The following is a 14,442-nucleotide window of genomic DNA, read 5'->3' as shown; positions in this document are numbered from 1 at the left end:
ACTAATTTACAGGATTTGGACATGTGACCTATGGTAATGGATGAGTTAACTACTGTTAGAAGAGGTTCATTCACAACTGGTAATACCTATTTTAATAATTTTGAGGGAACCGAATCTAGTACAAATAAATACATGACTAGTGAGGTTTACTGGAATCTGAGGTTCTGAGGTGCAGAGGGTTGTCCTCTCCCGATGCCTGTATTTGGCGGCCTGCCAAATAAGATCTCAAACGGACTCAGGCCCGTTCTCCCCCTCGTCCTCGTCCTCATGTAGAATAACACCAAGAGTAATGCTTTTACCCACGACAAACCTGTGTCAGCACAACACTTCATCAGCTTATTCTTTAATGTACTGTTCTCCTTTTCTACTGCCCCACCACTCGCCGGGTGATAGGCACAGTGTTGTTTCAAATGAAAACCCAGATGTTCGCTTACTTGTGTTAGAGCTTTATTTACAAAAGGGGTGCCGTTGTCACTACCTATCCTCTCAGGGATTCCCCACCTGGGGATAATCTCAGTGAGGAGTGCCTTTGCCACAGCTGATGCATCTTGCTTTGACGAGGGGAAGGCTTCAACCCACTTGGAGAACATATCCACTATCATCAGACAATACTTCTTCCCCTCAGCTGGGCTTAACTCAATAAAGTCCATCTGTAAGTGCTGGAAAGGGAGATCAGATGCTGGGTGAGCGCTCTGAAGCGCCTTCACTCCTCTCCCTATGTTGTTAGTCACACATATCATACATCTTTCACAGTATTTCTGGGAATAATTTGTGAAACCCTTCGTAAACCAGTGTTGTGCAATGCTATCATACATCCCCCCTGTTGACACATGATCTTCACCGTGTGTCAATTGTGCATACATGGGAAACATGCTCCCAGGAAGAAACGGTTCGTCATTGGGCCCAACCCAAAGGCCCCCCCCGTTCCACCGCACCCGCTTGCGCTGCCCTGCAGACAACTCAGAGGCGGCTGCTTCGTCCTGGAGCTCGCTAATCTCAGCTGTTGGGGAAACACTGGTGTTATCAGCACACAGAGTGTACATGGTGTTCAAGTTCTACTTAAATGACTGCCCAGCCGCCTGCTTTGCAGCCACACCTGCCCATTCATTACCCAGAACAAAACAGAATCTTTATCGTTAGTATGCGCATCATATTTACACACAGCTATTTGTTTCGGGAGGAGGATGGAATCACGAAGTTCAGCAAGTAATTTACAATGTGTGATCAACTTCCCCGAGGAAGTGAGAACCCCCCTGTGTGTCCAGATAGCCCCGAAGTCGTGCACTACTTCAACGGCATACCCGTTGACCGTGCGAATCGCCACTGCTTCACCTAGAACCACTCAGCATGCCTCAGCCAGAGTCACCAATCCAGCTGCCTGCGCCGAACCGTGCTCTGGCAGTGGTCCAGACTTAACAGTGTTGTGTTGTGAAACCACTGCATAACCCACACAGTTCTTTCCTGTTGCTGGGTTACGTGATGCCGATCCATCCACAAATAGCTCCAGACCCCCCTCAGGCCTGGCCTTGGGGAATAGATCTCAGTAACCGCTTCTCATCTACTGTTTGGACAAATGAAAGTACAGAGTTAGGCGAGCCCAATGTTAGGGATGTCTGCAGCGCTTGTATTTTAATGCAGGAAAACTTAAAATCAACCCAAAACCTGTGAGTCTGTATGTGCCGGTACAAAAAAAAAAAACAAGGCATTAGCCAAATCAACACCCGGAAACCACTTCCTGTCAGGTGGGCCTTGTGACAGAGTTGTATAGGGATTTGATACCAACGGGGCTCTCGCTACCACAGCTAACTTTACCGCCTGGAGACCTCTTATCAATCTCGACTCCTCCGGTACACCAGGCCTCCTAAATCTCCCTCAGGAAAAATTGGAATTAGCACATGAAACAATTACCCCCCCCCCCCCCCCCCCCCCCACCCCCCCACCCCCTCACCAATGTCTCAAAGACTGGTCGTATCCCCTTGACCGCTTCAAGGGATACTGTGGTTTACAAGGCCTGAAGTCAGACTTAGGTGTGCTGCACACCAGCTCACACTCCCTAATTAAGCCTACGTCACCCTTTCCCTTGGACCACAGAGTCTGCGGGACTCCCTCCAGTCCCACACACACACCCTTATCTTTGGACAATGGAATGTTGGCAACATGCCCAGATACAGCTGTACTCCTCTCCCTACCCTGACTACCCAATTCAGTGGTTTAGAAAAAACGTCCATTGATCGACTGTACCGCACACCGTCACACCCACTCGCCAGTCATGCGCACACACAAACATCCGTTTCTCCACCAACATTTCACCCTGCGCTGTCTAGCTGAACCAATCAGCAGCAACATTTGTCTCATAAAACAGCATATGTCTCCCAGATGACAGTTCCCCATTAATTTGCGTTTAAAGGCAAAAGCATTTCTCCATTGCAGGGCATACTTTTTTTTTTTTTTTTTTTTTTTAAGATAATAGAATAAAAACAGTCTCAGTATGAGTTAGCGGAAGCATTTCTTCGTTGCAAAGCATAGGAAAAGTTTTTGTCTTACCTGACCCTTCCGGAACGTCACCAGTCGACCCCTCCGACCGTTAGTCCCCACCTTGACTTTGCTGACCTTGCTTCTCCCGCTTATCCTGTCTTCGTGGACACTCCCTTGACCAGTGCCCTTCTTCTCCACAGATGTAACAAGCGTTGTCGTCATCATCTCTTCTGCGGTTCTTCACCTTTTTAATCCTCTTCTGCCCTTTCCAGTCTTTGCCTTTTCCATCGCCCCTCACCACTCGAACCATGGAAAGTTGTGTTTGTCGCAGTTCTTTGTCTTGCTTCCAGGCACTCACCTTTTTCCGTCGCTTTTCCGCGTGGATAGCATGTTGCACAATCACCTCCATCTTGGCTGTCTCCCACGTGATGCAGGTGTCCTTCAGCTTCTCGGATATCTCCGGCTTCAGACCATTGATGAAAGCATTCCGCAAATGAGCCTCATAGGATGTGACTGGCCCGTTGTCCATCCTGTCGGGCTTGTCCATGCCGCAGTGAGCGTCGTGCACCTGGGTGAGCCGACACAGGTACTCCTGCACAGTCTCTCTGTCATCCTGCTTGCAGTTGGCTATCTTGGTTAAATCCATAATAAGGGGAAAGGCATCCCGTATTGCTGAGCACAAGTCATGTAACATTGTCCGATATGGTTCGTTACCTTCATGTGACCACTTGCTGTTGACCAGCTGAATGTTTTTGACTGACCAGTCCATCTGGATCCTTGCAACCTCTACTCCCAGTTTCAGGCCCAGGAGTCGGTGCAGCTCATGTGACGTCGGCCTGAACTCACGGCAAAACATGTCCAGTTAATCTGCAAACTTACGCCCCCCAATGTCGCTAGGGTACTTAAGCTGCTTTACAACTTCCTGTAAATCTGCAAATGTCCATGGTCTCATAACAAGCATAGGCCCATCCTGACCCGCCACTTCCACCATTGGGCACATCACCTGATCGTTGGTTGTTTCCGGAGGTGGGGGCAGGGACGGCTCGCTGATGTGGGCCATCCGTCCTTGGCTTGGTCCGGCTGTTGCGTCTTGCCCGTCTCGCGATCTCGTGTGCAGAGCCACTGAGCTGATTGGACGTGCTGGAGGAGGCTTGTTTCGTCTGACTGGTTCCTGGGTCTTGATGTTGGTGGGGTTGGGTGGGGCCGTCGGGACGGTTGGGGGTCGCCTGGGACATCCGTCCAGGTCTGGATCTGCAACACACTTAACAGACTGGAGATTCTGAAGTTCCTGTCGAACCTCAAGTTTAGTTTATGTTTGCAATTCATAATCCCGTCTTCCCAGTTTACTTTAAACCCATCATTTTGTTCCTTTATCAAACTATGTCTTAATGCTGCAATTCGGTTCATGTTAAAACTCCCTCCCTCTGGGAAATCACACTTTGAAACCCACATGTGAAATTGTTTTAAACTTTCGGACCCATACCGTTCTTTCATGTACCTTACTCTAGGATGTGCGCGCAGTATCTTGCAGATCCCACCGTCAGTACGGCTACTGGCACATCCACCCATTTTGCTGCTTCTGAAAACAAATTACAATGCTCCCCCACACACACACTCACGCAGAACCTGACTCTCACTCTCCCTGATACTCTGGTCCTCGACTCTCAGCCGAGGGTGAAACACTCAATCGCTTAGTTACCCCGCCCGATAACCATAACAGTGTATACACGCACCAGGAGAGAAGTCACCACCTCTGCACTAAGTTTATCTGACAGTTTGTACTCACCGGGTTTTAGTTACTTTAACTGTTTGTCTGTTCCTGGGAAAACTCCGACGCCGAGGAGGCACACACACCTGCGAGTCCCGCTCAACGGAATTTGTCGTTGGCTGACTGAAGTAAGGCCTTCAGGAGCTAAGCGCTTAGTCTCCCCCTCAGGTGTGCCGTCCTCAGTCGTGGAGTCCCATCTGGGGTGCCAAAATGTGCTAGAAATTCTGAAACCCTTAAATGGTGAGCACAATAAAAGTCAGAAGCAGTTGGGTTAGATAATAAAGTACAATGATTTATTTTAACAAAGCATGGATTAAACCCCTGAGATCTCCGTTACAAACATGCCAGGTGTCTGTCACAGAGAGAGCTCAGAGATCCCTCTCCAAGAGATCCCTGTTCCAAACGCACAAGGCGTCTGCAAAAGAGAGCTAATTCACCATTCCGAACTCTCATCTTTTATACGTTTAATCATCAACACACACGGTGTCCACGAGGTGAACACGAGGTGATCAACCAAATGTGATTGGACAATACAGGAAATAATTAACGTTGATTTGACAGATGCATGTGACGCATGCCCCCTCCACGCTCAGCATCCTTGTGATGTCATGACAGCCTGAGTGTCGCCGTAGTCCCTTCCAAGTGGAGATTAGGAGTCTTCCAGCGAGGTCAGTTTTAGAACACCAGAGGAACATCAGATTAGGCCTCAGCCGAGGCCAGAGAACACACACACACACACATCTGAGGTCTACTGAAGTCACGAGAATGACTTCAGTGCCATGATTAACACACGTATATGTAAAAAGATCTCTAACCCCTATATCTAATATGTTTAATGTATACTAAGAAAGCCTGACATAAATGGAAATCACCAAATTTCCACCACAATTACTTCCTTAACCAAAGAATTCATGCTAAGAATGATTGTCACTTTCTAATAAAAACTACTCTGTCAAGACAGCATATATACTTAAATGAGTGTAACAAACAAATGTGCTTTAAAACAGACAAAAACACAATTTACAGACGTAAATCGATATGAAGTAAAGCTTTATATTATAACATTTCATGCAACACATTATGTTACATATGAAGGTAAGGCATAGGGCAGGATGTAGCTGCCCTCAAAGCAGTGACCGAGAAGCTCCATGATGCCAAGGCTAAAAAGCTATCATCAGTATTAATTCTTCTAGACCCCCCATACTCAAATAGCGGGCTATCTATTTCTGGCCCGCGAGCTGTTTTGAAAAGTTTTTTTTTTTTTTTTTTTGGAATCTTTTTTTTCAATCGCGCTATCCGCTCTTATTTTGAAATCGCAAGACGCTGCCGGGGATTGCCTTTATGGCAACAACAAACACGTAGCAGACGCCCAAATGCGTTCGCCACTCCCCCCCCCCGTAACCCGCCCCTTTAGTGATTGAAAAAATAAAATATGGTCCGCCATCATTTCTATTTGAGTACCCCTGTTCTAGACCTTTCTGCAGCCTTTGACACTGTCAACCACAACATCCTCCTCTCTGTTCTTTCTAGCCTCGGTGTGACTGGCTCTGCTTGGAAATGGTTCCAGTCATATCTTGAAGACCGTTCCTATCAGGTAACATGGAGAGGATCTACATCCAATCCATGTAAACTTTCCACTGGAGTCCCCCAAGGCTCAGTCCTAGGCCCTCTTCTCTTCTCATTATATACTCATTCCCTTGGTGACATTATTTTGTCTCATGGTTTCTGTTATCATTGCTATGCTGATGACACCCAGCTAATTCTTTCCTTCCCTCATTCTGACACCCAGGTCTCTAGGTGTATCTCGGCATGCTTGACAGATATTGCTGCATGGATGACTACTCACCACTTGAAGCTCAACCCTAGCAAAACTGAGCTTTTGTACATTCCAGGAACCCCAAACCCACACAACGACCTCACAGTTTCCTTTGAGAACATCTTGTTAACACCATCAGAAACTGCTCAAAGCCTGGGTGTAACATTCTCAACACATGTTTCAAAGCTGACCAGATCCTGCAGATTTCTCCTCTGCAACATACGAAGAATACGACCCTTCCTTTCACAGGAAGCTACTCAAGTGCTTGTGCAGTCTCTAGTAATATCTAAGCTGGACTACTGCAATTCCCTACTTGCAGGTCTTCCTCTACGGGTCATCAGACCTCTACAACTAATTCAGAATGCTGCAGCACGACTGGTCTTCAATCTACCCAAGTTCTCACATGTGACTCCTCTACTACGTTCTCTTCACTGGCTTCCAGTAGCAGCACGCATCAGATATAAAACCTTGATGCTTGCTTACAAAGCCAAAAATGGACTGGCCCCTCCCTACATGATGTCCATGGTAAAAAGCCGATCTGTACAGCGAACACTTAGAACCTCAAGCTTGGCTCGACTTGAAACTCCATGCTTAAAGTCTCATGGAAGACAAAGCTCCAGACTATTCTCCGTCCTGGCTCCAAGATGGTGGAACAATCTTCCATTAGCTGCTAGGACTGCAGAGTCTATTACTATCTTCAAGCGTAGACTGAAGACTCACCTGTTTGTTGAGTTCTTACCAGAGCACTAATTCAGCTGATACAATTTAAGAACAACGGCAAGTGGTATGTCTGTTTATGGTTATTTGTGCTTCTAGGCAAATGTCTAACTTGCAAAACACTAGGTAATGATACTGACTCCTGTAGTTTAGTAGTAGTCTGACTCAATGGTGTCTTGAATTCTGGCCTATTTGTACTATTTCCTAGGATGTATTCTGTGATCAGAAGCAAAGCACTTTGTAAGTCGCTCTGGATAAGAGCGTCTGCTAAATGCCGTAAATGTAAATGTAAATGTAGCTGGTTTACTGATAAAAACTTTGTTTCTTGTTTTTCTCCTTATTGTGTAATCAATACATGTGAACGTGGTACTACGAGTGGGTGAATATGGAGGTGGGTTCACTACAGAGAGTGAGATGAATACAGGCACAGGAGTTCCAGTTCCAGATGTTTTAATGGTGGATTCCAGCAAAGGCGTAAATTACTGACACTAGTAAATGTAAAGAAAAACTGTACATATAACATATAAAAAGTACTCAAGCCCGCAAAGCCCACTGCTGGGATTGAGAACAATGGGGCGATGCGGAAACCGACATCCCATTCCGGAGGAGCTAAGGAGGAGAGCCCGAGGAAGCAAGGCCGGTGCTAAGCTAAAGGCTAGGCCAGTGGTTCCCAAACTTTTTCTGCCGTGCCCCCCTTTAGTAGATGAGAATATTTTTGCGCCCCCCCTACACCCCCCCCCCCCCCCCCCATATTGACTAGGGATGTGTTGAAAACTTACAAAAACAATAGGTTCACAACTTTGGTCAAACATGAAAAAAATTAACTGCAAGAAACATTTTAAATGGTTCAAGAATTCTAAATGTAATTTAAAATAAATAAGGAGATGAAATAAGAGAAACAGCAATACATATGCTGCTAGTTTGCAAGCGCAGACATCACGCAGAGCACAAAGCATGTAACGGCCAGAAATATGTGTACTGTCTCTTTAAGGGAGCGAGTTGAGCGTGCGTATGGAATATTGTTTTTTTAGCTTTCCGCCGTAGACCGAGTCAGACCACTGCTCTTTAATTTATTTCTGTAAGTAACGCATTAAATGAGCTTTGGACAACTCACCAGTTCATGTATGAACAGTGAAGTATTGCTGGAGCCCAGGTTTATTTTGGTCAACCAGCAAATAAACGGACTAAGTGGAATACCACCAGCGCGAGTATTAGGGTTGAACTAACTCCGAAAAGCAAGCAATACAAGCATATAATTAGAGTGAATAGATCTGTTTTTATGGATCGGTCACATTGTCCCCGATACCCGATCTAGAATTTTTTCAGATATTAATATCGGAATCGGTGCATCCCTAATATTGACACATGTGCACGTTTTACTTTCAAGCTCCGCGCCCCCCCTGCAATAGCTCCGCGCCCCACCTAGGGGGCGCGCCCCCCACTTTGGGAACCACTGGGCTAGGCTATCCGACAATCGGAGGCGCTACAAACCACCTATTCCCTCCGTTATCATGGGGAATGTGAACTCGCTACCTAATAAGGTTGATGAGCTGTCCGCACTAATCAATCAGCGGATTTACCGTGAGTGCAGCTTGCTTATCTTTACGGAGTCATGGCTAACTGAGCTAATACCGGATGCTAACGTGGACCTGCTTGGCTTCACTGCTGTGAGAGCGGACAGAGACAAAAAATCATGCGGGAAAAGCAAAGGTGGGGGGTTGATCATCTATGTTAACAATCGCTGGTGTCACCCCGGTCATATATCTGTAAAGATAGTCTTATGCTGTTCGGATCTGGAGTTACTAGCTGTTAGCTGCCGGCCCTACTATGTTCCACGAGAATACAGTCATGTGATCGCTCTCTGTGTTTACATTCCACTGAGGGTGGACGCAGCCGCAGCATGTGAGCACATTCACTTAGCGACTGCAAAATTACAGACACAGCACCCTGATGCATTTATCTTAATTTCTGGGGACTTTAATCATGCTACTCTGGACTCTACACTGCCTGCATTTTATCAGAACGTGGACTGTCCAACAAGAAACAACAGGACAATAGACCTCCTATATGCTAATGTAAAAGAGGCATACAGAGTCACAGCCCTGCCCCCCCTGGGGAAGTCGGACCACGTTCTACTACATGCACAGCCTATGTACACCCCCCTCGTTCAAAGGCTGCCTCCAACTACCAGAACCACCAGGAAGTGGACCCCAGAAATGGAAGAAGAGCTGAGGGACTGTTACAGTAACACAGACTGGGATGTTCTTCTCAATTCTCACTGTGAAGACATCGAGACGATGACACACTGTCTGACAGATTATATTAACTTCTGTACAGATGTGGTCTCCCCCATAAAAACCGTACGATGCTACCCCAACAACAAGCCATGGGTCACACAGAAAGTTAAGGCTGCAATCAACACAAAAAAAGCTGCCTTTAGAAACGGGAACCGGGAGGCGATGAGAGCAGCACATCTGGATCTAAAACACTGTGTGAGGGAAGCCAAAGATAGCTACAGGAGGAAGATTGAGCAGAAGCTTGCAGATAACAACATGAGAGAGGTATGGAATGGTCTCAAAAACATCACAGGCCATAACACCAAGACGAGAGCGGGGGAGGGGACTGTGGATAGAGTGAATGAGTTGAACATCTTCTTCAACAGATTTAACCAGGCCACGTCCTCCTCAACCCCCCATTCACTACAGCCATCTCCCCTCTCTTCATTATCACACCCTCCTCCAGATACTGCAGCAGGCAACCCCACCCCCAACTATCCTCCCACCACAGCAACTTCAACTCTGACCTTAACACAACACCTACACAACACAACCACAACACAGACCTCAGCAAACATCACTTCAGACCAAGTCAGGAAACAACTAAGGAAGCTCCACCCCAAAAAAGCGCCTGGACCTGACATGGTATTACCTCGTGTACTGAAGAACTGTGCTGATGAACTGTGTGAACCGCTACAACGTGTCTTCAATCTCAGCCTGCAGCTGGGAAAAGTGCCCACCATATGGAAAACTTCATGTATAGTTCCTGTTCCCAAAAAGAACAGACCCAGTGAACTGAATGATTTTAGACCTGTGGCACTAACATCGCACATTATGAAGACGTTTGAGCGGCTCCTCCTCTGCCTCCTCAGTCCCCAGATACAACATGCTCAGGATGGACTGCAGTTTGCTTACCGGGCAGGTGTTGGCGTGGATGACGCCATCCTCTACCTACTACACAGAGCACATTCACACCTGGACAATAAGAACACAGTGAGGATTCTTTTTCTGGACTTCTCAAGTGCTTTTAACACCATTCAGCCTCTTTTACTCCAGGATAAGCTGAACAGGATGTGTGTGGACCCCTGCCTGGTTGTCTAGATCATCAGCTACCTCACTAACAGGCCACAGTATGTCAAGATGGTGGACATCACGTCTGACACTGTGATCAGCAGCATAGGAGCACCTCAAGGCACGGTGCTGGCCCCTCTTCTCTTCACCCTCTACACTGCTGACTTCTGGTACAACTCTGAGCTGTGTCACATCCAGAAGTTTGCAGATGACACAGCCATCGTCGGGTGTATCAGGGATGACAGGGAGGAGGAGTACAGGAGCCTAGTGAAGGATTTTACAACCTGGTGCAATGCAAACCACCTACAGCTCAACACCACAAAAACCAAAGAGCTGGTCATCGACTTTGGGAAGTCTAGACCCAAGCCACGACCGATCATGGTAGGAGGGGATGAGGTGGAGATGGTTGCATCATACAAGTACCTGGGGTTGTGGCTGAACAATAAACTGGACTGGTCTTGCAATACAGAGCAACTGTGCAAAAAGGGACAGAGCAGGATGTATTTTCTCAGGAAGATTCGGTCCTTCAACATATGCAGAAAACTCCTGCTGACTTTCTACCAGACGGTAGTGGCCAGTGTCCTGTTCTACACCGTGGTCTGCTGGGGGGGCAGTATATCCAAGAAGGACTCTTCCAGGATAGAAAAACTGATCAGGCGGGCAGGATCTGTTGTCGGCACTAGGCTGGACTCTCTGGTGACGGTAGCAGAAAAAAGGACACTGAACAAACTACTGGACATCCTGGATAACACCAGTCACCCATTGCACACGGTCATCATACAACAGAGGAGTCTGTTTAGTGACAGACTACTACTCCCCAGGTGCAGGACTAATAGACTCAAACACTCTTTTGTCCCTCAGGCCATCAAACTATACAACTCCTCTCTGGGAACGAGGGAGAAGGAGTTAATAGGTGGATGTGCCAATGGGTAGACTGAGAATGTTTGGGAATCAGCTGAGCTGATCACCTATAAACTGGGCTATGTGTAATATGATGACACAATTTAATCAATCAGTTCATCCAAATCACAATACCTCATAATGGGCTATGTGCAATTGCATCCTCTTATCCTTTTATACATTGCCGTTTTTTCTTAGTTTATGTTTATTATTATTACTGTTATTATTATTATTATGTTGTGTGCTTAATCTTGTTTTAGTGATATTTTTAAATTGTAATACTACCTTGTTAACATTATGGTACTGTAACGCTGCTACTGGAAAAATACAATTTCCTGAAGGGATCCGTCCCAAGGGATAAATAAAGCTCTATCTATCTATCTATCTATCTATCTATCTATCTAAAGGCTTATAAGCAGCACTTTAAGCAAGCACTGGCAAACAGCAGCCAGTCTAGCCCCTGACTTTCGTGGGCTCAACACAATTACTTCCAATATTCAATAACCAACATTAACCAACCAACCTCTCCCCCCCTTAGCCTCTGAGAGGAAGCCCTCTTATACTAGTAGCCCCTCCCCTTAATTAAGCTGGGGCATACCATTACTACTAGCAGGGGTTACCTATAAACACAAACATAACATACATACATTACATTACTGCAGTAACACAATATATACCTAACATTTTACGTTTAGTGCACTATGACAAGAATAATAATTAATATGTCCATCCATTGTGTACATCTCAGTCCTCAGGTAATCCCAGGACCTGTAACCCCCCTCCCCTCCTTCAGTAGGCCGAGGGCCCTTCGACCACTATAAGGAAGGAGCTGGCTGGGCCGCCAGTCCCCCTGAGAATCCCACATGAAGAGTTAAGTACAGCATTTAGTCCATCACAGGAATGTCTGTAGAGTCTTGGTGATGGGCCAGAGCTACTGGCATCATCACAATACATGATGGGGAATAGGGCAAGAGTGTGGAGACAAAATAAGAAAAAAACCATGATGCCAAAGGGGGAAACTATAATATTGGGAAAGACATATTTACTGATCTGCTTATACCTCAAATATGCTGTTTTAGCAGTATTTTAAAAGAAAGAGTAGAACTTTAAAATGTAATCCTGTGTTTTAGATTTTATTCAGGATGTGTCAGGTCATCAGGACATTTGGACACAGCTGTTTGCGTGTGGCTCCTTCATGGCTCCATTGTTTCATGTTCGGATTTCTCCTGAATACGGACTACAGTGCAGAAAAAAAGGACTTCAGAATAAGCACCATTATGGTCCTGAACAATTTCCTTTTGAACAGAAAGTGTCTTACATTTAGAACTGGAGCACACGACTCTCCATACAAACTGTGCGGCATTATCTGAAATACACCAACAAACAAGAATAAAACAATGTTTTGCCATATACAGTAACATGAATGAACAGGTACTGTCACTGCCTAATTTTGATCTTCTTAACGTGATGATTCATAAGACTCAAATCAGTCCACATGATCCTTATATGATCCAGATGCAGCTGCAAGATGACACATAACTGCAGTAATAATCCAATGAACAAAGAAGTCTAACAAAAATAATAATTTGAGTTTGGCTGTTATCCATGAGTAGGATAAGAAATTAAAAATTGCCAGCTACATAGCATTTGCTATTTCTCAGCTGTTTTACTTATATTCCCCAAGGTGTGAATACAGGAGAGGAGTTAGCAATGTCGGCAATGTAATGTTTTCACAGTCTAACTGTGATATAAATTACTCATTGATAGCATCAATATGCTGCACAATCAGATAAACACAACCGGACATATTTGTTAGATTTAGTTCTACTCCAACATGTGCGTTATTTTATTTGCCGTGTGCCAACACATCATTCATCTATGTTAGTCCCTACTGGTGATGTGGAGGATTAACAGTAATAACACCAATGCATCAGAGGCAAGAACAACAAAAAAAACCCACAGGTTCTGATGTGACAGTTCTTAATGTGCTCACGTTACACTGAAACCTTCACCTCATATGACAATATAGTGAATAAATTAATAAAATAATTTTATTTAAAAAGTGAATAAAATAATACACACCTTACACTTCTCTGTTGGCCCTAAAGGTAATTGTCACGTTGAGGACCCCGGCCCCTCCCTTTTGGGCATGTGTTTACGTCGTCTACGACTCCTAGTCTGCGTCTGTGGATCTCCGTAGGTGCGGTTATGTCTTGTGATCATCCGTCTCACCTGTGGCTCGTCTCGTAATCAAGTGGGACTTATGTGGTTTGTCTACTTAATGTGCGTTCGCGCAGTGTCCTGTGCTCGTCGTTGTCTAAAGTCCACACGTTGCCGTTCTGTTACGTGTTTTACGTGCGATATATGCGCTATCTGTGTGTTCAAATAAAAGTGACGTCTGTCGCCACAGAGGGATCCGTGTCTCATCCTTCACGCCGCACCGAACGTCACAGTAATCTCAGTACATAAATCATTTTAGTCATTGCTGCATCAGGAGTGATGTCATATCCAGGAATCACATCCTTCAGAATCTGGTATGGCAGACACATATATTTGTCACAAGGCTATGTGCATATTTTCAGCTGTCCTTTGTTTCTGTGGTTCATTTGGTTTGTTATTTAATCCCTGTCTTTCTAGTATTCCTTTGCGGGTCAATGTCGGTACACTTTGCGGTACACACTTTTTTGTACATATTGAACTCTGTTCAATATATTCATGTTTATCACGCATAGAGTTTCTCTCTCTGTTCATGTTGTTTGTTAGTTTAGCTTCACTCTTTATGTTCCTGAATTTAGCCAATCGTGTTACTGTTTAGCCCCTGTTCATGGTTTGTGTGTTTGTTGGGTTTATCAGTCTTGTTTAGTCAACCTGTTGATGTTTGGCCCTGTTCATCCTATACAGTGGGGAAAATAAGTATTTAGTCAGTCACCAATTGTGCAAGTTCTCCCACTTAAAAAGATGAGAGAGGCCGGTAATTGACATCATAGGTAGACCTCAACTATGAGAAAATCATTTTGTCTGACTTTTAAAGAATTTATTTGCAAATAATGGTGGAAAATAAGTATTTGGTCAATAACAAAAGTTCATCTCAATACTTTGTTGTATATCCTCTGTTGGCAATGACAGAGGTCAAACGTTTTCTGTAAGTCTTCACAAGGTTGGCACACACTGTTGCTGGTATGTTGGCCCATTCCTCTATGCAGATCTCCTCTAGAGCAGTGATGTTTTGGGGCTGTCGGCGGGCAACACGGACTTTTAACTCCCTCCAAAGGTTTTCGATGGGGTTGAGATCGGGAGACTGGCTAGGCCACTCCAGGACTTTGAAATGTTTCTTACGAAGCCACTCCTTTGTTGCCCTGGCAGTGTGCTTGGGATCATGTCATGCTGAAAGACCCAGCCACGTTTCATCTTCATTGCCC

General features: G+C 45.4%; 1 long non-coding RNA gene across 1 annotated transcript; it reads right to left on the bottom strand.

Annotated features, from left to right (window-relative positions):
* Positions 1 to 12,173: 12,173 nt before the first annotated feature.
* LOC143516167 (uncharacterized) lies at positions 12,174 to 13,183 on the bottom strand. The gene is made up of 3 exons (XR_013131583.1): positions 13,106 to 13,183; positions 12,342 to 12,389; positions 12,174 to 12,260 (listed from the first exon to the last, which is right to left on the bottom strand). It is a non-coding gene; the product is annotated as an uncharacterized LOC143516167 (long non-coding RNA).
* Positions 13,184 to 14,442: the final 1,259 nt, after the last annotated feature.

Source organism: Brachyhypopomus gauderio, chromosome 6, assembly GCF_052324685.1.
Source record: "Brachyhypopomus gauderio isolate BG-103 chromosome 6, BGAUD_0.2, whole genome shotgun sequence".
In the NCBI taxonomy this organism is placed as follows: Eukaryota; Metazoa; Chordata; class Actinopteri; order Gymnotiformes; family Hypopomidae; genus Brachyhypopomus; species Brachyhypopomus gauderio.
Note: the sequence above shows the minus strand (reverse complement) of the source record. Positions and strands in the feature narration are given on the sequence as shown.